Below are 23,104 nucleotides of genomic sequence, written 5' to 3' on the forward strand. Positions count from 1 at the left end.
GAACAATCAAAACGATTAATTTGTTAATTAAAACACCTACAATGAAAAACAATATAAAAAAACAGAGTGAGAGAACCATTCCAACTCCAACCCCAAAACTGATAGGATTTTGTTATACCCTAATTTTGGACCTAAAAATACTTGCTCAAAATATTTTTCCAACTCTGATGAGTGTCTTTGACTCTTGAGAGATTGTCAATTTGCTATTGTTTTACACTGATATTCTACCCTGCTTTATCTTCCAATTTTGCTTTAAAAATCTTTTCAATTGTGATTTTGCCTATGTCTTCTTGCATTTTAAACCATCCAAAAAATTTTCTTGCATTCCAAGTTATTTGAAGATTGTCTCTGATCAATTGCATATTTCTCTGCTTTTTATTTCAATGTCATTTGCAAAAATTCATGAAAAAGGACATTTTAGTCATTTCCTGCATTCAAACTCATTTTAATCCCTGAAAATGGTCTCTGAGTCTTTTCAATTAGTTTGTATAAATTCTTGCTTCAATTCCATGCTAAAATCCATTTCAAAAAAATTGCATTTTGAGTCATTTTGAGTCAGTTTAGTCCCTAGGGGCATTTTGGTCATTTCACACAAAATTTTGACAGAGAGAGGTTACTTTGAAGTACCTCATTTGTGTAGTTGGTTCATTTTAGTCCTTTTTGTGTTTTTTTATTGGTTTTACTTTACGTTATTTCCAATTTACATTTTTTACCAAATTTTATTATTATTTTCGTTTTAGTCCTTCAAAAGTTTTAAAAAAATTGCATTCAAGTCCTTTTGGTCTTAAAATTGTTTTTCTTAGTCTTTTTTCTTAATTGCAGAACAGTCCCTATTTGTGTCAAGTTTATTTTTTAGTCCTTTTTTTCAAATTGCAGTTTGGTCCTTGTTTTTAAAATAATTGCAGATCAGTCCTTTAACTTCCAGAAATTGCACAAAGGTCCCTAAGACCAAAATACAGCAAGGCCGAGCCAATAAGTCCATAAGTTAGTCCAAGGCAAGTCCAGAACACGTGGCAAACACACATTGGGTCTCAAGTACAAGTGTCAGCCTATAAAAGGCCCAATCATCACATTCCCCATTCAGAATTGAACACATCATCACAATCACAGAAACAGATAACCATTTTCTCTCTCTTGTCAGTTAGATCAAAAACTCAGAAAAGCTCAAGAACACGAAGAACATATCAAAACCCTAATTTTCCAGAATGAAAAATTCAACCAAATTCTCAGGAATTAACAAGAGTTCTCAGTGATTCATTGCTGAATCTTCATCATCGAACCTGTTTCCTTCACAATTCTGGTGCGAATTCATCACCAACCGTGACAAACTCAAGCATGATCATGAAGGAATCGAGTTTGAGAAGAAGAGGAATCGAAGAAGAAGAATCTAACCAGAGAAGACGAAGAGAAACATTCAACAAAATCAAATCAAATTCAATAGAGATTCGAAGCAAGTTCATCAAGATCGAATTAATTTCGCCAGAATCAATCAAGAAACATTTAACAAGATCAAAGCGAAGTCCAATTCGAGCCAATCCAAAACCCTAGGGTTTCGAATTAAACGTCGAATCAGAGATCAACAACGAAGGAACTTCAAACCTGCAAAAGATTGAAACGGTTAGGGTTTGAACATTTTCCAGAAAATTAAAAGACGAAGGGGAAATCGCTCGTTTCTCATCAAAAATTCATCATCGCAAACTGTTCGGTATCATTTCTTCCTTCCTCAACTTGATTTGTGTATGATTGTGTAGTTCTGGATTTTTTACTGTGATTTTGCCTCGTTTATATTTCAAAGAACCGAACCTTTACATCTTTAGATCTAGCAAAATCTAAAAAGTTTTTGAGTGTTTGAATGTTAGAAACGGGAACAGGAGAGGAAGACGATCCTTTCTGTGTAATTAGTTTTGAAAACGGCGTCAGATCGCCGGAGAAGATGAAGATTCCGATGAATCTTCATCTTCCTCCGTCGTCTACTACCGTCCTCCGCCTCTGTTCCCAGTTTCCGGCGAGGCTACTGAACCTAGAGAGAAGATAGAGTGTTTGAGGTTAGAGAGAGAAAGTGATGTTGTAAATGAATAAACCAGTCCCTGCGCCTTTATATAGACGCCTGAACCAGACCGGTTCACAAGAACCAGTCCGGTTCAGGTTATCTAGCGTTCTCAGCCATCAGATCTAGGGTTGATCCATCTGGATCAATCCTGTGGCTCTAGTTCCATACGCTCTGGACCTGGATCTTATGTGTATGGGCCTGGATCTGTCTCATCCTTTCTTTCTTCATTCCCTTCGTTTTTTTTCCTATACACACCACTGAGTTTTGCTATACATTCCTTGATGTATTTGTGATGTATTTGTGAATATTTTACATGTTAAAAATTGATAAAAAGGTATATGTGATGTCTCTTGTAATTTGTTTGATTTCTTTGTTAAATTCTTGTGAACCCTTGCTATGTTTTGACATGATATTTTGTCAATTTGATATTGATATTTGATATGCAATCTTGTGATATGTTTGCCTCTGATTTGTGTCCTTTTTACTGTTTGTGAATGCAATTTGTGGATTGCTTGTGTTACAAGTTATTGGATATTGTTTGTGAAAATAAAGTGTGAAATATGCTTATAATGAGTCATAATTTTTAGAGCTTGACATTGCTTTGTAATTTTCATGTCGTGGCTGAAATAAACCTTTTGAAAAACTTGTCATAACATGAGGATTATGGGACATGATCTTGCTTTGATATTATGATGCATATTAGGCATATTTTACTCCCTTTTTGATCAAGTTTTTTTGCTTTTTGCTTGTTAATATTGCAATTGTGTCTAGTATTTCTTTTTCTTGTATTTTCTACCACTCTTTGCCTTATGCTACTAACCCTCTACTTCATGTTTCATACATCTCATAAGCATCCCATCTCCATTTCACTTCTTGCCATTTAAATTCATGCAAAAATTAGAATGTAAAACCTAGGGTGGTGTATTTTACTTCATGCAATTTTAATTTCTTGCAAGACCATAGCATGTAAACTAGGGCCTATGTAAAGGACAATGGACTCTAATGATGTACACCGACACAAGCACCGAAACATGCACACACATCACATGGATACTTTAGATGTATGTTTAGGAAATGTATGCTTTAGATGTATGCTTAGGGATCACGATACTTAGGAAAATTCTCTTTTCCAAAAAACGTGAACAACTACACTCAAATAATTTTCCAAAGAAACCTTGGGATCAAAATCCCATTGAATTTTCCCTTTATTTTCTTAAACAAAAACTTTAATGAACTTTAATCATACTTAGACTTTCTTTGCAAAATAACTAATTCCACCTCACATTTTCCAAATCTTATGCCCTTGAGGCCTCTCTCTCTTATTCTTCAAAATTCTATTTTCAAAATTAAAATCAACCAACAAAAACAAAAACATTTTTTGGAAGAGAACTACGGTGGATTTGATCCCTTAAAAGGGTACGTAGGCAAGGAACCAATATTCCTTCAATTCCAATAAAACAAAAATTCAAACACATCCTTCACCCTCCAATTCTTAACATAGCAAACCTTTAGGTGTAAATAACAATTTCAAATAGCATTTAAAAATAAAGCGCGTGCGTAGAAGGTAAAGACGGTTCCTATAGGATACTATAGTCGTTATGGGTGCCTAACACCTTCCCATGACGAAAACAACTCCCGGACCTCGATTCTCAAGGGTTTTTCTTATTTTTTCCTTCCCAAGAAAAAATGAGATATCAAAGGTTAAAAAGGTTCAAACTTAATCAATGTTTGACACCCAAAAAACCAGGATAAAACAGCTGGCGACTTCACTGGGAGATTTGAGAGTTACGCCTAGTCTTTATTTTCACGCTTGCGCTTTCGTTTTTACTTGCTTCTTTTACTTGCTTTCTTATGTGAATAAATGTTTAAATTCTTGCAAAACGTGTGGGGGTGAGAATATTAAAGCCCTACACCCAGGCAGAGTGAACTTAGGATTTAGGGGGGATATAATCGACAATTCATTCCAAGGGTTGCCTCGTGTATTGGATTATGCGATCAATCCCACATAGCTGAGGCATTTTGGGGGTGACGTTGTCGGCGCGTGTTTGTCGCGCTTAGGCACTTTGCTTCCAATTGTTCTATGACGCTATGGACCGTAGATAACCGAACCTATCCATGGCCATTTTCTAGGATGTAGTGCGGAGGCTAAACCGAGTGTTGCCTCGAGTTTTAGTCGTCATGCGATATTACACTCAAGTTAGACCTTCTCGCGGATAATCATGGAGCGAGTGTTTGTCTTGTGGCACCATGATATACGTGGGAGAGTGATAGAGCCAAACCGCAAGCGCACGGCCTATCGAAGTAATAGTAGTAAGTAGAGTATCGTTCCGCTAGGGAGTTGGTCAATTTAATTATCTTTTAATGAATGATTAGAGGAGAGAAAGTTGGTTAGAAAGAGTTTGATTGCTGAAGGTAAAGACAATAATAATAAAAGGGCCTTAGGATCATTGGTTCATCTTAATAACTAATCCTTCACTTGACAAAACCTAAACTTCTAATTTCATGGTTTACACACTAATTTCTAAAGACCGGTTTCCCTTAGCCCCTCACCTTTCCGATGAAAGTCCGGTGAGAGTTTACTTCTAGCAACCAAGCCTATTTCACTGACATGATTACTAGAAGATGCATAGAGGATTGAAACTACTCTTTGTCTCAATAGTTGCAAAGACTATTTCACTGTTTTGCAACTATTGTCTAGATTCACTTGTTCCAACATCAAGACTCCGCTCTCGCTTTATGAATTGATGTTTGGGATGATGGATTAACGATTATCAAACCCTCCGCTTTCGCTTCCACAGTTTGATAATTGTTAATCCACGTTAAGACGGTGAATCTAGATTAGAAATTAGGGTTACATAGAAATTAGGGTTTAGACATGTTTTGTTTAGGATTGAGTCATTAGACTCTCCAATAATCCTAAGACTAAGAAGTCTACTCACTCATGTTCATCGTAGACATGGGGGAAGAAGAGAGAAAATAACGGTAAAGTAAATTGCGAAGAAAGTAAAAAGGAAAATAAAGACTTTTATTAAAATAGCAATTGAAATAAACAAAGGTAAAGATGATTGTTCATGGTGGAGAGCTACTCTATTTATAGCTTTACAATCGACTTAGAAACTAAGCAACTAAAAGGGTAAAACAGTAAAGCTGCAACAGGGTAACTTGGCCTTGAAGAAAAAGCAGCAAAAGTGGCTATGGAGGGTGGCACGGCCGTGCCACATGTTGGCACTGGCCGTGCCAAGCTTCTGACTTGGTGGGAACATATTTTTGTCCCGTATCTTCGTATTCTTGCGCTGTATTTGCTCCAGTCCTCTTTCTTTTGCTCCAAGACACCTTCCACCATATATTTATTCCTAAAATAAAATAAAACACAATTTGAAGTAAAATATTCTAAACTAAAATAAAATGCAATAAAATAAAATCAAATCTAAAATAAAACTAAACTAAATAAGGCAATAATTAATACTATCTATGACTCATCAGAGAGGCTGCGACTTGGGAACCTTTTAGAACCCGGTTACTATTACCCAAAGCCCTAGTATCACCGGACACCGTGTCCACCTATAACTCCATGACTTTGAATCTTAACCCTCCGTGTTTTCTCCGTACTTGAATGTGATCATGCATACATGCATAATTTTTTTTTTCTTTTCCATGTATTTATCGAAAGGCTTAGACAATTTGAATTTGTAAACATTGTAGGAATGGGGAAGACTAAGTCCTATAAGTTCACGGAAGTGGAATTGGCTAGTTTGAGAGTTTTGGCACTCAAGGTCAAGGATCCGATTGGTTTCCGACACCGTTATGGGGACTTACTTACTCTTCTCCGGACTAATGTGGATGAGAAGCTTGCGCACACTCTAGTGCAATTCTATGATCGGGAATATCGGTGCTTCACTTTTCCTGACTTTTAGTTGGTACCTACTCTAGAGGCTTATTCTTCCTTGACAGGTTTACCTATAGCCAAGGGAACACCTTTCACGGGTCTTGAGCATCCTCCTATGCCTTTGGTTATTGCCCATGATCTCTATCTCAAGACCTCCGATGTCTCCAAGAATCTTGTCACTAAGGCTCGCATCCGAGGGTTCACTTCGAAGTATCTACTTGAAAAAGCCAATCTCAAAACTACTTGTCAGGACACTCTTGAGGCTATTCTTGCACTACTCATCTATGGGCTTATCCTTTTTCCACATCTTGATGACTTCCTGGATATGAATGCTATTGTGATATTTCGCTCCAAGAATCTGGTTCCTACTTTGCTGGTTGACATATACCATGCTATCTACGATCGATCTGGCAAGGGTCGTGGATACATTCTTTGTTGTGTACCTCTCCTCTATAGGTGGTTTATTTCGCACCTTCTGAAGTCTTTTCATGATAATCCAGAGAATTGACTATTTCACAGCGGATTATGGCTCTCATTCCTAATGAAGTGGTTTGGCTCACTCCCACCTCTAGAGTCAAAGAAATTATCTTCGGTGGTGGAAAGTTTCTTAATGTACCTTTTCTTGGTACTCGGGGTGGAATCAACTATAACCTGGAGCTCGCCTTGCGACAATTCGGTTTCCCGATGAAAGAGAAGCCCATCTATCTTGCTACATCTCCTTACTTCTTCCATTAATCTAATGCTCCTACGGGAATAAGAGAGGATTTCATAGAGGCTTGGTCTAAGATTCGGAAGAAAGATGTGAAGCATATGGGTGTGAGATCCGGTATTGCTCATGAGGCCTATACCAATGGGTAATAAACCAGGCTGAGGAGATTGGCATGCCTTACCCCGCCATGAGATATGTGTCTGCATCTATTCCAATCATGCCTTTGCCTCTACCCCTGCCTACTCAGGAGAAGTATCAGGAGCATCTAGCTATGGAGAGCCGAGAGAAGCATCAGTGGAAGGCTAGATACAATGAGGCTGAGAATCTGATCATGACCTTGGATGGAAAAGATGAGCAGAAGACTCATGAGGTTTTGACATTGAAGAGGGAATTGGCTAAGGCTAGAAAAGAAATTGAAGAAAAGGATAAGTTTCTTTTGAGGGATTCCAAGAGGGCTAGGGGGGCCTGTGACTTCTATGCCCGATATTGAAGCTATGAGTCGGAGTCTGAGTCTGAGGATGACCCTTCCACCTCCTATGCTTGAGGATTGCTATTCCCTGTTGTTGTTCTCAGTTGTTGTTTATGTTCTTTTACATTTCAAAGTCTATCCATTGGCTTAGCATTTCAAAGGGAATTATCTTGTAAGACATTGTGATGTTGGCATGTTTCGTCTGGGTATGGTGTTTCAGTTGTTTAGTAGTGTTTACAAATTTCTAATTTGTCTAAAACCTTTCGATAACACAAAAAGAGTCTTTTTGCATATACATTAACACATCTCATGCATCATATGCATTTATTGGTCACAAAAAACTTCCCTCGTGCTCATTGCCTCCTGGTTTTTTCGCCGTAGTCTGAAAGGTGGCTCATGCTCGTAAGGTTTACCAACCAGCTAGAGTTCATCAGACAAGATTGTACAAGAGAAGAAACATGGCCAACTTTGAGGAAGAGAATGCTCAGCTCTGCGCCGAGTTGGCTGGTATGAAAGAAGACTTGGCCAAGGCTCATGACACTATGTCTACTCTGATGGCTGCACAAGAACAACTAGCCACATCTGTTCCGGCTACTACTGAAGTGATTCCATCCAACCCATTATCCACAGTGGCTTCTGATGCTCGATTTGTTATGCCCAATGGGCGCCCTTATGGACTCTCAGCTTTCTATGCTCCCAACACTGCAGTCGGTGCTTCTGGTATTGCCAATCAAGGACAGATTCCTACAACAACCTTTGCTCCTACAAATACTTCCATGCATCAAGCGACTACCGTTGTCACCAATCCTGTGGTACACACTGTGCCTCAGGTAATTAATGTTGACACTCCGCGTGGAGAGGACCCTATAGTTGAGGCTATGAGAGAACAGTTAAGAGAGCTAGCTGGAGAGCTCCGTGAGGTCAAAGCTAGCCGTGAGAATGGTGTTTCTGCTAAGGCTCATGATCTATGCCTGGTATCCCAGTTTGAGATTCCTAAGAAGTTCAAAGTGCCAGATTTCGATAAATACAATGGATCTTCGTGTCCACATAGCCACGTCATTCGGTACGTCCGGAAGATGGCCAACTACGCAGATAATAATGCACTGATGATCCACTGCTTCCAGGACAGCCTGGCAGAAGATGCGGCAGACTGGTACACTGGCTTGAGTAAAGACAATATCCATACTTTTGAGGAACTCACTGCTGCTTTTGAAAATCATTATGAGTTCAATACCCGCTTGAAGCCGAACAGGGATTCTCTTAAGTCTTTATCTCAGAAGGCAGACGAAACTTTCCGTGAATATGCTCAGAGATGGAGAGGGGTAGCTGCCCGTGTTTCTCCTCGGCTTGATGAGGAAGAACTGACGCAGACATTCCTGAAGACTCTAAAGAAGGAATATGTTGAAACAATGATAGTCTCTGCGCCAAATAACTTCTCCGACATGGTTACCATGGGAACTCGTCTAGAGGAGGCTGTCAGGGAAGGTATCATTGTTCTTGAAAAGGGTGAACCCTCAGCTAGTGCGCCAAAGAAGTATGGTAACGACCACCATAAGAAGAAAGAATCCGAGGTAGGGATGATGTCCGGTAACCAATCCACAACTGCTGTCTCTCCTATTAATGCTGCTCAGTTATCTCTACCCTACCAATATATGCAGTACTCTCAACATCCCTTCTTCCCGCCATTCTACCAGCAATATCCTCTGCCACCGGGTCAACCACCAATGCCCGTTAATGCCATTGCTCAGTAGGTACAACAACAGCCTCCTGCTCAACAGCCACAGCCGCAACAACAGGGCCCTCGGCCCAGGACTTACTTTCCACCAATACCAATGTGGTATGCTGATTTGCTCCCAACTCTACTTGCTAAAGGGCATTGCGTCACCAGGCCAGGCAAGCCTCCGCCTACGCCATTGCCTCCCAGGTTCCGACAGGATCTCAGATGTGAATTCCATCAGGGCGCTCAGGGCCACGATGTATAAGGGTGTTACGCTTTGAAGTACGTTGTAAAGGATCTAATAGACAGAGGACGGTTGACTTTTGAAAACAGTGTTCCACACGTTCTTGACAATCCACTTCCAGACCATGCAGCTGTTAACATGATTGAGGCTTTTGATAAAGTTGAAACATCCCGGGTTTCCCAAGAAGTCCTCGCTTTAAATGTCCGTAATGTTGCTACTCCTTTGGTGCCGCTACATGTCAAGCTTTGCCAAGCCTCCTTGTTTAATCATGATCATACTTCCTGTTCAGAGTGTCTTCAGAATCCTATGGGTTGTTGTACAGTGCAGGATGACATATAGATTCTAATGGACAATAAGTACTTGGTTGTCAGCGACGTTTGTATGATTGTGCCGGTGTTTCATGATTCTCCTACCAAAAGTGTACCTCAGACAAGGGAAGTGGAACCCTTGGTGATCAGGCTACCTGGCTCAGTGTCCTATGCCTCTCCTAAAGCAATCCCTTACAAGTACGATGCGACCATGATTGAGAATGGGGTAGAAGTGCCTCTGGTATCCCCAGCCACGGTTAGTAATATTGCTGAAGAAACTACAACTCTGAGAAGTGGGAGGGTCCGTCCACCCTTGTTCCAATAGAAGGTTGTTACACCTGCTGTCGCAGTAACTCCACTAGTTGCTCCTCCTATTGATAAGAATGCCAGCACATCGGGTCAGTCCATTGAAGAGTCTAATCTGGACGAGATTCTGAGGCTCATTAAAAAGAGCGATTATAAGATTGTAGACCAGTTGCTGCAAACTCCGTCAAAAATATCCATCTTTTCTTCCTCAATTCTCGCAGAAGTTAGATGTTAGAAAGGGATATACAAACATATAACTAATTATATATATCTCTCAAAATCCAGCCTTACCTTCATCATCTTCTTAAGCAAGTATATGTGCAAGAAAAATAATAACATTTAATTTGTGAATTTAAACTCCTATGATGAAAAACAGGAAGAAAAAATAGAGTGAAGAGAACTATTCCTGCTCCAACGCCAAAGCTGACGAAGCTTTTGATTAGTTACGAAAAAAGTTTTTGGAAATAACTAATTAAAATCCTCATCAGTTTTGGGGTTGGAGTTGGAATGGTTCTCTCACTCTGTTTTATTCATATTGTTTTTCATTGTAGGTGTTTTAACTAACAAATTAATCATTTTGATTGTTCATGCAGACTTTCTTAATTAAGGAGAAACTTTAAGAAGAAGAAGAAGAATAAGAAGATGGAGACGGACTCTAAAGATAAACTGTATTTACAAAAACTTATATGAAAAATTACTGAGTGTAAGAAGAGAAATCTTAAAAGCAATACTAGATTCAGTAATATCTTAACTTGGTGTAAGATTGAGTACCTTTAACACAAATTGGTTTCATAATAGATTCCGACCAATATGATAATCAATCTAAATTTTTATTAAAATCCATATTGCATGGTAGTAGGTGAGACGAGGGCAATAATGTCAAATCCCATCAAATGTTCCCGTCAAAGTTTGCAACAACTCTTTCTATTCAAAATTTGACGGGTTTTGACATTATTGCCCTCATCTCACCTACTTTCTTGCAATATGGTCCCTCGAACCTACATAATATTGATTTTATTATTAACTTGAAATGACACTTACACCCTTTCCTTCTCACTCAAATCAGGAAAAATTAGAATGTCATTTTCGTCTTTTAAGTTAGCCTTCATAAAGTTGATATATAGTCTATTGTTTAACTACCGATCTACCTTGATCTATCTTCGTTGATGTTTTTAAAGAGAAACTGAGAAGTTTTACGTGTTTACCTGTGATCTGTTCTGGAAATTCGAAGGAGAAGACGAAGAAAAACTTCTTGATTCTTCTCTGATCTTCTGATGAACACTTCGTTGTTGTTTCACCCGAAAATAAATCGGTGAGTTTGCTTTGGTGCACCAGTCTGATTCGATCTACTCTTTCTTCTTCTCCGGTTTGATCTTTCTTCGATCCTTCTTCTTCTCCCTCTTCGTCTCTGTGATCGCACCGGTTCGTCTTTGAGATGAATTGGTGCTGGAATTGCAGAGAATGCAGTTCAATGATGAAGATTCACCTTCGAATCTCTGAGAGCTGCGAAGAAATTGTTCAATCTTGCTCAATTGTGCTTATGGAAAAGTTAGGGTTTGGTATTGGGGATGAATGTTCTTGGAATTTTCTGGAAACGGTTAGGATTTTGATCTTTGATGAGATGAGAGAGAATTGGTTTTGTGTTTGTATGAGTTGGCACGTTGTGAATGGAAAAGTTACTGTTGCGGTGGCTGAGATGGCCTTATATAGGCTGCCATATGTACTTGAGACCAATAATATGTTGACACCTGTACTGGGACTCTAACAAACTCGGCCTTGGACTTGTTTTAGGACTTGGGACTAATCTGCAATTTTTGAAAATACAAAGACTAAAATGCAATAATAGAAAAAGGACTTGAAAACAAAATTAAAACATTCGAGGACTAAAATGCAAAACTGTCAAAGGACTAAAAGTGCAATTTTAACAACTTGGAGGACTAAAATGAAAATAATAATAAAATTGGGTACAAAATGTAAAATGGAAAATAACGTAAAGTGAAGCTAAAAATAAAATCAACAAAAGGACTAAAATGAACCAACTACCAAATGAGGTACTTCAAAGTAACCTCTCTCTGTCAAAATTTTGTGTGAAATGAGCAAAATGCCCCTAGGGACTAAACTGACTCAAAATGTCTCAGATGCAATTTTTGAAATGGATTTTGGCATGGAATTAAAGCAAAGATTTATACAAACCAATTGAAAAGACTCGGAGACAATTTTCAGGGATTAAAATGAATTTGAATGCAGGAAATGACTAAAATGCCCTTTTCCATGATTTTTGCCAATAAAATGCAGAGAAACATGCACTTGATCAGAGACAATTTCAAATGACTTGATATGTAAGAAAAACATTTTGGATGACTTGAAATGCAAGAAAACATAGACAAAGTCACAATTGAAAATTTTTCAAAACAAAGACAGTAAAACATGCAACTAAAACATAGTAAAATATCAGGGTAAACAACATCAAATTGGCAATCACTCAATAGTAATAGTGTAACACCCATACTAGACGTATCTAGAAAGCCTAGCATGTCCGTTAAATTGATACTGGATACATTAAAAAAATATTCAACATAAAATTTTACCGAATGAATTATATTTACATCAAGTCACGTTCGGATAAATCATAATACAATACAACTCATCCATACATAAAAATACATTCTTGAAATCCATAATATCCTGCAGCGGTACGAACGAACCCTTGAAGTAATATCCATCCAACTACGAACATGCATGCCCATCCTGCTTATCTGAAACAAATAAGGATTGGGATGAGACATAATGTCTCAGTGAGTTCCCCTAAATCCTAGGCTATAGGCAACCTCAAGGGGAAACCTACGGTCGCCACGTGTCTACATTACAACCTGACGGTTGATTATACGTGTGTGTGGGGACTTGCATACTTAGACGGTAGTGCATACTAGAGCCATCATAAACATATCTTACTTGTTATAGGCTTCTCATCTATACATGTCATGGCGGTTGAGGGAACCTAAACCGCATTGCCAAGTGTACGCTTTACGTAACAAGGCCTAAACATAAATAACATAACATATTCATGACATGATTCTAAACCGGACGATTAGGGAAACCTAAGGTCGTCACGGGCATAGCTTTCTTTACTTGTCATATACATGTCTTGCTCTCGTCTAATAGCATTTCATGCTCTTGTTCTTGAACATAATCATACATGGGCTCGATCAAGAGCATAAACATAACATAATCATAATCATGATAAACATAATCGTGCCTAAGTTCATTCATTGGTTAGCGTTGAACAAACAATTATTATCATGATTCATTTTACGCATAGTCCCGGGTGGAGTAACCCCGAGATCAATCCCATACATGACCGATGTACGTACATCGGACTCCCTCGGTGTCGTGCGGGTCCCTTGCAGCTTAAACCGTCCCCCTTAGGTCGAGAACCTCCCATATCCCCCTGGCGTGGATAACCAGAGACACGATCACCTACGTCTTGTTTACTTAGTGACATGCGGGTCCCTTACGGCTTAAATCGTTCTCATTACGAGAACCCCTTGTATCCCCCTGATGTGGATAGCAAGAGACATGTCACCTACACTTATTAATCATAGTCTTATCGTACGTATACTTAAACATATTCATACTAGCTTGCTTAATACCTCGGACCCTTGAGTCGATCCGATTAGTGGTAATCTTATACTTGTTCATGCTTGTAAATTCTTAATCATGGTGGAGTGATTAACTAATCAAACCACGACTTAACATAATTGCTACAACACTCTTGATCATGTGCGAAGACTACAAGCTTTGCGTTTTATCATTCTAGAGATTCATGCTAACTAGCTAGTTCTCGACAACTGTGTCGAGGCTCTAGTTTTTCCCTTACCTATGGATAACTTGCTACCCGTCTCTTGACATGATTTCTCTTGTATGCCATGCCTTACTAACTTGAATAATACTTTCCTCTTTAACATAAGAATCTTGCTTTCATTGATCATCATTTAGGACCATGGTTTGAGGGGTTTACATTCGTAAAAGAAGTTACCACGGAGAAAACCGCATCGCGAATCCCCATGCCTGCCTGAAGCGAGCAAAACAATGAGATTCCTCTCTGTCTTACTCGCCTAGGCGAGTAGATTTGCTGGGGAGGTGAGTGGTAGCTCGCCGTGGCGAGTTGGGGGTGAGCAGGACCCCCTGTTCGGCCCTCTAGCTTGCCTCGCGAGCCCTTTGCTTGTCGTGGCGAGCTGTGATAGTCCTGCAACCTCAAAATTGATATTTTTGACTTAAAAACCTCAAACCAAGTGTCTCTATGTGTTTTGGAACATATTTGATCATTGGAAACTTATAAAACATTCATATGGCAAGAATTAACATGTATAGCATGCATGGCATAAAAAGGGGCTACTAGACTAATACTTGAACCCTAGAATTTCATATCATTCATAATATACATATATAGCATAATCACAATCCCAAAGGGGTGGGAAGTCTATCTATGGAACTCACCTAGCAAGTTTCTTGAGACATTTTCCAAGCTTCCAAGCCCAAGCATCAAAACCCTAACTTGATTCTCTTGCAATCTTAGGCCACGCCATTCAATCTTGTTGTTTTCTTGAACTCTAAGACACCATGATCTTGGTTTGTTCAACAAATCTTGAATTTCATATCCCAACTCAAACTTCCTTCTCCAAAACCCTAGCTCTTGTTTCCAACATAACCTCAAGGTTATTTCTTGCTTAACTCTACAATTCCATGCTACATGATCAACATAAGCTCCAAGTCATAAATCAAAAGCCTTAACCTCTTATCCAACCCAAAACCCTAACTTTTGAACCCATCCTTGAGAGAAGAAATGAAGGAATCAAACAAAATCCAAGCTTCTTTAGGTTCAAGAGATCAAGAGGCACTACAACATTTTGAGTCTACCACAACGCCTATTTTTACGAAGGCAAAATTACCGTTCTGATAGAGTACATTAGAAAACGGATATTCATTTTTGTTGGCGTAGAGTATTGAATTTTACCATTATTTTTGCCACTTCAACAACCGTTTTTGTACTCCCAATAGAGAACAGTCTTATCTTAATTCAATTGGGTAACAACTATAAACCATGTTTCTCTCAAAAAAAAAAAATTATAAACCATGTGCGCATAGTTTCTAATGCTTTTATTTCTTTTTTACAAAAAAGATAAAAATAAAAATAAAACAAAAAATCCTCCTTCAAAGAAAAAAATAAAACAAAAAATAAATTTTTTTCAAAGCTTGTTACGCTAATTTGATTGTCAAATAACACCAAAAAAAAAATTCGATTGTCAAACACTATTCTAACTTAAACATGTTTCTACAACTTTCAAACCCCAAAATATTCACAAATCATCTCTAGATCCAGGATCCCTCAATTGGAAGTCCAAAATCAAACTTGTGAGTTCCTAAACTCTAAACTTGCGATCTCCATCCCCAAATCGTTTGCCCTTCTGCCCATATTTGCAATCGGCGTCCTCTTTCGACTTTCTTGGTGCATCTGTTATCATCTGTCGTCTTCAGCACGTGTGACACACTAAACGCTTTTTGCGAGTGAGAGGCAAAACCCCTTACCCAATTCGTCGACCACCGTCTTCTTCTGATTGCATAGAATATTTCATCTTCGCTTCTGGAATTTTCCCATGATCCGCTTTGCTCTCGATCCCCGTTGCGGCAATACCATCTCACTGGTTTCACATCTCCGCCAAAGGTAATGTCATTGTTCTAATGCTTCTTTCTTTCACGTTGGCTTTTCACATTGATAAATCAAATGGTTGATATGAAGTGTGATTTTTTGTCTTCTATTGTGTTGGTTTTTGTTTTGATTTTGCTATTGTTGTGCCTCATGGTATAATGCATGTCTTCTGTTTGATAAAATGCTTCAACCAACCTCTATTAACAATGCTTGTTTTCTGTTTGATAAAATGCTTTAACAAAATTTTATTTACTTCTTTAATATTAGTAATGTTATTCTCCTGCACCTATGCTCATTAAAGTTGTTTGGATTCTGCACCTATTCTCACAGTAATGTCATTCTTCTGCATGTTACTTGATGATTAAAATGTCTTTGATCATTCTCACTTTTGTCAAATATTCCCTGTTTTCTTATCAATTTATGGCATATTTCACAATCAGTTACGCTTGTTCAGATCAACATGTTTCATATTACTTGCTGTATGGGTTCTGAATATGTGAAAAACAATTTTAGGCACCATATATAAAAGTGTCTCAGATAATTTATTTACATTAGGGCTACAAATTGGTTGCTAGGCAGATCAATAATGATTGTTGAGCCACTTCGATTTCAATAGCATACTTCTACATGGTAAGTTTTTATGACAATGCTTATCTTGCTATGTTGACCTTTGCCTCTTGTTTATTTTATTTGCTTATTTTGTAATGAACCTAATTCCAATAAAAATGCTATTGTTGAATTGAAGGAACTACATACGGTTAACAGTTTTTCAAGTGATATATTGTTGCCATATTAGTTAGGTTAACAGTATAAATACTTCGGTGTTTATTTATTGTTAATATTCTGATCTATGCTTCGTTTTGGATCAAATAATTTCACCATTTCAAATGATTTTACCCGCGTTTACTTCTTTGCATTGTTTCAGAACTTGAAGCTCTGGATTCGAATCACTGTCTCAAGCTATCGGATATGAATTCTTACTAAAAAGTCTACAGATAAGTTTATGTTTCTTTGTTATTGATGGATTGATTGTCAAGGGATGGATTCTATCATGTGGTTAAGAAAATAGAAAAGTGTATAGGATTCATAGCCTTTTCTAATGTATATTGTAGTTGGGTAATAGTTACATACTTATATCAATAGTTAAATAAGAGCTTACACCCTGTTTCTATCAGTGTTGTCAAACGCGGCCGCTCCCGGCGCTATCGCGGCGCGGAGCGGCCAAAAACGAGGAGCCGCGTCACAACGCCACCGAGTCACGCGTTTGTGGAAAGCGGGTTTCGCGGCCGCGAAACTGCGACGCGGAGCGGGTCAATAGCGGGTCAAAGCGCCCGCTTTTCCGGTTCGGAGCTCAAAACGACTGTGTTTTGGTTGTTTCCGGTTAGATCTGTGCTTTTACATCACTGTAGGAGAGAGATGACGATGACGGAGGAAGAGGAAGGAGAAGGGAGGAAAGAGAAAGAGAAAGAGAAAAGTGAAGGAAGAGGAAAGAGAGTTAAGATCAACGGTGTGTTTTTGTTTTGTGGTGGATTACAGCTGTTTTGTTTTTTTTTATTGATTTGAAAAAGCACGTTTTTTTAGTCACGTGAATGAGCAGGTTTCTGCTTTCCAGCTGTAACTCATCAACCTATTATTTGTCCTTTTCTCTTTCTTATCACTTTACTATCAATTTTTTATTTTTTTAATTGAATCTTCTTTGATAATTCAATAATTTACATTTGTTTTTTATTTTTAATAATTATTAATAATTAATTGCTAATGTGATTTAAAAAAGTCACACTCATATAATAATCATAATAATAATTTGTTTTACTAAATTAATAGTAATAATACATGTTTTAAAAGAATAATAAATAATACATAGTGTAGTATATTGTTTTTAAATTATGGTATGATATATTATTTTTGTATTTATCAAAAAAATATAGTATGATATATAGTTTTTAAATTAATAAGTATATACAGTTGATTTGTTTCTTAAATACATTGTTTAAGGTATTTTAGTATTTTTTTTAGCATTATGGTATTTAAGTATATTGTTTAAGTATATTATTTAAGGTATTTTAATAGTTCTTTTTGAACAATATGATATTTTAACATTAAAAGTATTTAAGTATAATAGTATTTAATACTAAAAATAATTAATAATCTTTAATTTTTCATTTATACTAATACCAAATATAATTTTTTCCATAATTTCTTGGTCCTTAATTAATAATATAATTTTTAGTTTTAGGGTCCGCGTCATGTAATAGCCCCCGCGTCGCGCCCGCATACCGCGCCGCGTCAATTTTTGGGGTGGCCGCGTCGCGCCGCGTTTCCGCTTTGACAACTATGGTTTCTATCTTCTTCCTTTTTTTTTCTTTATTGTTTTGGGAGTTGATAATACTTTAAAGAATACAAAGCTAATCACTTCTATATCAATATCAAGGCTTGATTTCTAAGATACCCTATTTCTATCATCTAAGATACTTTAACACCTAGCGTTCCTCATCCGTCTTCGAAGATCTTGAACCCGTCGTCATCAACATTGTGAACTCTTCCACAATGAGTATCTTAATAGTGGCCAAGAATGCCTCCAATTCTCTTTATACTACGTATTTTCCTCCTTCTCTCCAACCGTCGTCGTTATGGTTTTTATGAGTTCTCTAATAACTCCTCTTTGCTTCACACCACTACTAATTTATTCTTTCACTCAATTTCGGCGTGCTTTAACCTCAATTTTTGTGATAATTTTTTTTCTTGGAAATAGTGAATATTTGGGGTTAGGGTTTTTTGACGATTGAAATGAGTACATATGAAAACTAAAGGTCGGAAATAGTGAATATTTGGGGTTAGAGTTTTTTATGATTGAAATAAGTACATTTGAAAACTAAAGGTAGGAAATAGTGAATATTTGGGGTTTTGTGATTTTGATTAGGTTATATTGAGTTGTTTGTTTGGGATTTTATTTCTGGATATGGTGATGTATGATAGGATGATTATGGTGAATGCTCTGAAGTTGGTTGTTAAGGTTATTCATAAAGCTTTATATGCTATATATAACTGAGGAATTCATGAAAAAACTTTTTAATGTGTACAATATTTATTCATGGGAATGATCCTTGTGTTCTTCCTTGCTAAAATCTCAATTTATTTTGTTTTGGTTTCCACTACCTCTACTTGATAATCGTCCTGCTATAATGGTTCTAAGGATGTTATTAATGAATTGGACATGATTGAAGAGTTTCTCAAATGGGTTCAGCTATATTTTTAAAGATGATAGCACATTAAAAAGATTATGCTTTTGAAGTTTAGTTTTTATTTTTGTTCATAGTTTATCTGAATTTTGTTTTTACTTTTTTATTTAATGATATTTTGTGATGCTAAATTTTTAGTTATGAAGGCATTTTGGGGATGATATTGCTCAAGGAAAAAAGGTGTTTATGCTACTCAAATTGGGCTTGTCAGGTTTGTCTTTGTTCCATTGACATTGTGGCGGTGTCAGTTAGCGATGTTAATTATGCTTAGGTGGTTTAAGTGATAGAGGTAGTGAGAACTAAAACAAGATAAAATTTGGCATTCTTCATTGTTTTCTATTATTCCCTTCTTGTCTTATACTTAGTCATATTTTTTGCAGCCTTTAACCATGTAAGGTGGAATTTATTGTCTATTAAGTGATAGATGGAGAAGAAGATAGGGGGACAAGTCCACTCGTGATTAAAGTGTTTAAAGGAGGCATCAAAAGGTATGGACATCTTATGCCACTATATCCAATTGTCATAGGCATTTGAGCTTAGTATTTACTCTTGGAACATGCTTATGTATATTTCTGGTGATTTTCCATGTATGCTTGTAATTCTTTAAGTCAATTTTTCATGCCTTTCTATACCCTGATATATAGGTTGAGCATCCTGTACTAAATGGATAGATGTGATAAATTTGCCAGTAACACAAGTTGCAATCGGGATGAGTATCCTACGAAGCATGGATACAAATACGGACATCGGACATGAACATAAACACAAACACAACACCAATAATAATTTGAGAAAATCACATAATTCAGTGTAGTTATGTGTCAGTGTCATGTCGGTGTCCGACATCGACACATGTCCAACAACAAGACACGCCTAATCCAAAGGGTGTCTGTGATTCATAATTGGTACCCCTCTAAACTTTTTTTTTACTCTTATTGCTTTCTTACATGTATTAATTAACATCTTCTCTAAAGAGTTAAGTTATGAATCTATAGTATAGTGCTATTAATATATACCTATTTACGATTCCAAGTGACACATACTAGTACTATATATTGATAAAACATAGTTCCATAAAGACAAAATGGAATCCCAATCCATTGTGCCTTGCTATTTGGGTTGAAATAATTTGGTTTGTTAATCTCTAAAGTGAATCATGTTATGATATGAATACATGGGTTTTATTTATGTAAATTTCATGACTAATTAAGTTGTAGGCATTTGTGTTTTTTTTTTATGACTAGTTGTCTTTTTGATTGTTTCTCTTGTACAAGGCCTAATTGAAAGTATCCAAGTGTCATTTGCACATAATATTAGTTTCCTCAACCCCATGTCTCATTGGTGTTCTCTCACCCTCTCGTTTGCCCTTTTTCTTTGTTTTCTCATCTTTTAATTTTAGATTTGAGATGAAAATTGTGGTTTCACATTGTTTCCTCCATGGCTGCCCATCAAATTTACTTTTGTATCTTTGACTAGAATTTTATTAATTTTTATCTCTTTTAATTTGTCATTGATTTATCTCCATTGGTTTCCTATTTTCCCTGACTAAATTGTTACATTTGTGTTTTCTCACTAATTCTTTTTACTATTTGCAGGTTAGTCATCAATTTTGTAGCCTTCAATGAGGCTCGGCAAGTTGATACAACAATATATGTATAAAGCAAAAAATAAATAAGGTTTTCATCTCTTTCTCTTTGTTTTGATTTGTTAAAGTTTCTTATGATATAGAAACATAATAATCTTATGTACTCAAATAAAGCATTTTAGTGTACCTCTGTGTATGGTTCTTTGCCTCTGTTTGGAATTTGTATCGTGCATGAGAATTTTTGTACACATTACTTATTGAACATTTTAATTTTATTGTAGAAGAATAATAATGATATTGACGAAGAATTTCAAGATTTGGAAGCACAAGATGAAGGGATATAAATGTTTTAAGTATTTTTTTTTTTTTTTTTCTGATAGATATTGGTGGTCACTTTAAAGATGTTATATTGATTGTGATCAATGATAATTGTCATTATATCTAAAGGGTATTCATTAGAAATCCAAAAAATATATATGTAATTTTGAAGATGTTATTTTCATTGTGATCAATGATGATTGACATCTATTTCATTTTATGTAATTTTTTAATTTAGTGTCATGTTACAATTTTATATCAATAAAGTTTTTACTAATATTATATTCTTTTTAGATCTTTTTTTTTTTTTTTTGGTTCAACAGATCTTATTTTCTTTATTAATTCATCTACGAAATAATATTTTTTTAAAAAAAAAAAAGTTTTTGCAACGTTTTTTGACTGTTGGAGTAGTTATGAAGAGGCCATTAGATACAGGTATTCCAGAACGGTTCCCGTATTAGCAACAGTTAGAGGCGTAGCGACATTCCCTAGAAAACCGTTTCCGAAGGCTACCAATTGCTACGCTTTTTTTTCTTCACAACGGCAAAATTCCGTTGTTGTTTGGATCTTGGAAAACCGTTTTCTTATGAATCCTAAAACTACGGTTTTTTCTACTTCGTTGCCCTTTGTGAACTAAACCGTTGTGAAAAGATAAGACAACGCCTCAGTTTGCCACAGACGGTAAAGCGTTCTCGTATTTTACAGCAACAGTTTTTCGCATTTTGCTACGCTTTTTTGGCGTTGTCGTAGGATGAATATGTTGTTGTGAAAATTTCTGGACAATCAAAAAAAAAAATCCCGAGTTACCGAGTAAATTGGGAGCACATCTTTTATAACAAACTAGCGGTAGGAAGGGCACTACCATGCCCGTCTAACCTATCTTTTTACTACGCTAACTTGTGTATATATTTTAAGGGATAAATTTGACCCACATTTTGAAGAAAAAAATAAAACAAAAATTGGCCTTTTTTTGTCGATGACTTGGCCCCGTGACCAGAATATGTCTTCACTCATTTTAAAATATGCTCAAAGAACAAAACCAATTTGAAAATTTTTTTCTAAAAGACCTCAAATTCTATTTTTATTGTTCCAATTTGTTCCTTTCAGAATTAATAATAAATTTAGTGGAAATTTGTCGAGATTAAATTATGGATTTAATATGTTTTTAATCCCTCCCTGAAATTTTTTATTCACTTTTAGTCCCTATTTGATTTGTATAGGGACTATTTTGGAGGACTAAAACTATCCAATTTTTGTAAAATGTTTTCAAAATAGAGACTATTTTTACAAACTAAAAAATTTTGGAGGACTAAAATTACCATTAAAATTTCGTAGGGACTAACCTTAAAAACTCATGATTTTGTAGGGGTTAAAAACTTATTTAACCCTTAAATTATTCAAAAAATATATATTGATATATATTTTATTATTTTGAAATTTTAAATAAAATATTTAATTTTTTTGACAAGAATAAAATAATTAATTTAGTCATTAGAAAGTTTTTTCATAGTTGCCAAATTTTATTACAATATTTTGGAACACATCCTGATATATTTTGGTATGCAATCTAATAATTTCATACGTGATTAGACATATATTTTGGAACTCAATAGTATATTTTTGTACTCAATATGAAATATTTGGGACTGAATTTGAGATATTTTTGAACTAGATCTAATATGTGAATTACTTGTTCCCAAAGATTCTCATATATTAGTTGTGAAAGGTATTCTGAAACTTCGAATCTTTTTCTTTTCTCTCCTTCTTTGACTTGTGTTGACGAGACATTCTTCCCTTCATCTCCTTTTTTTTTTTTTTTGGTCCATGAATTTAACCCTTTTCTTCTTTCTCCCATTTTGACTTGTCTTGAAAAAAATTTCTTCCCCTCATCTCATTTTTTTTCCCTTCGAAATTAAGAGTGTTCTGAAGACCGTATACCCTTATAGATATAATGTCTCTTGGGAATTAAGAATGGTCTTAAGAGTCTAGTCCCTTTACTAATTTATGTCCGTTCAGAATAAATAATGTATTAAGAACATAATCCCTTTTTTCATATAAGCAGAATGATCTTAAAAATATATTCTTCCTCAATTCTCGCAGAAGTTAGATGTTAGAAAGGGAGATACAAACATATAACTAATTATATATATCTCTCAAAATCCAGCCTTACCTTCATCATCTTCTTAAGCAAGTATGTGTGCAAGAAAAATAATAACATTTAATTTGTGAATTTAAACTCCTATGATGAAAAACAGGAAGAAAAAATAGAGTGAAGAGAACTATTCCTGCTCCAACGCCAAAGATGACGAAGCTTTTGATTAGTTACGAAAAAAGTTTTTGGAAATAAATAATTCAAATCCTCATCAGTTTTGGGGTTGGAGTTGGAATGGTTCTCTCACTCTGTTTTTTTTCATATTGTTTTTCATTGTAGGTGTTTTAATTAACAATGTAACACCCACGTCGTGGCTTTCGATATCCCGCTAGGTGGATACGAAAGGTTCCCGACCTAAGGGGAACGGTTTAAGCCGCAAGGGACCCCCACGACAATAGTAGGAACCGAAACACA

The 23,104-nt window shown here is 36.3% G+C and overlaps 1 long non-coding RNA gene across 3 annotated transcripts; it reads left to right on the forward strand.

Moving 5' to 3' along the window:
- Nucleotides 1-14,908: 14,908 nt before the first annotated feature.
- LOC146922042 (uncharacterized) lies at nucleotides 14,909-20,781 on the forward strand. Of its 3 annotated transcripts, none has more exons than XR_015012346.1 (7): nucleotides 14,909-15,411; nucleotides 15,952-16,026; nucleotides 16,322-18,846; nucleotides 19,016-19,123; nucleotides 19,280-19,540; nucleotides 20,231-20,311; nucleotides 20,502-20,781. It is a non-coding gene; the product is annotated as an uncharacterized LOC146922042 (long non-coding RNA). The 3 variants fall into 3 exon arrangements; XR_015012347.1 differs by having other exon boundaries at nucleotides 15,972-16,026; XR_015012345.1 differs by lacking the exon at nucleotides 15,952-16,026.
- Nucleotides 20,782-23,104: the final 2,323 nt, after the last annotated feature.

The sequence above is a fragment of the Medicago sativa genome, chromosome 5, assembly GCF_051527215.1.
Source record: "Medicago sativa cultivar Bolivia chromosome 5, Bolivia_mono, whole genome shotgun sequence".
In the NCBI taxonomy this organism is placed as follows: Eukaryota; Viridiplantae; Streptophyta; class Magnoliopsida; order Fabales; family Fabaceae; genus Medicago; species Medicago sativa.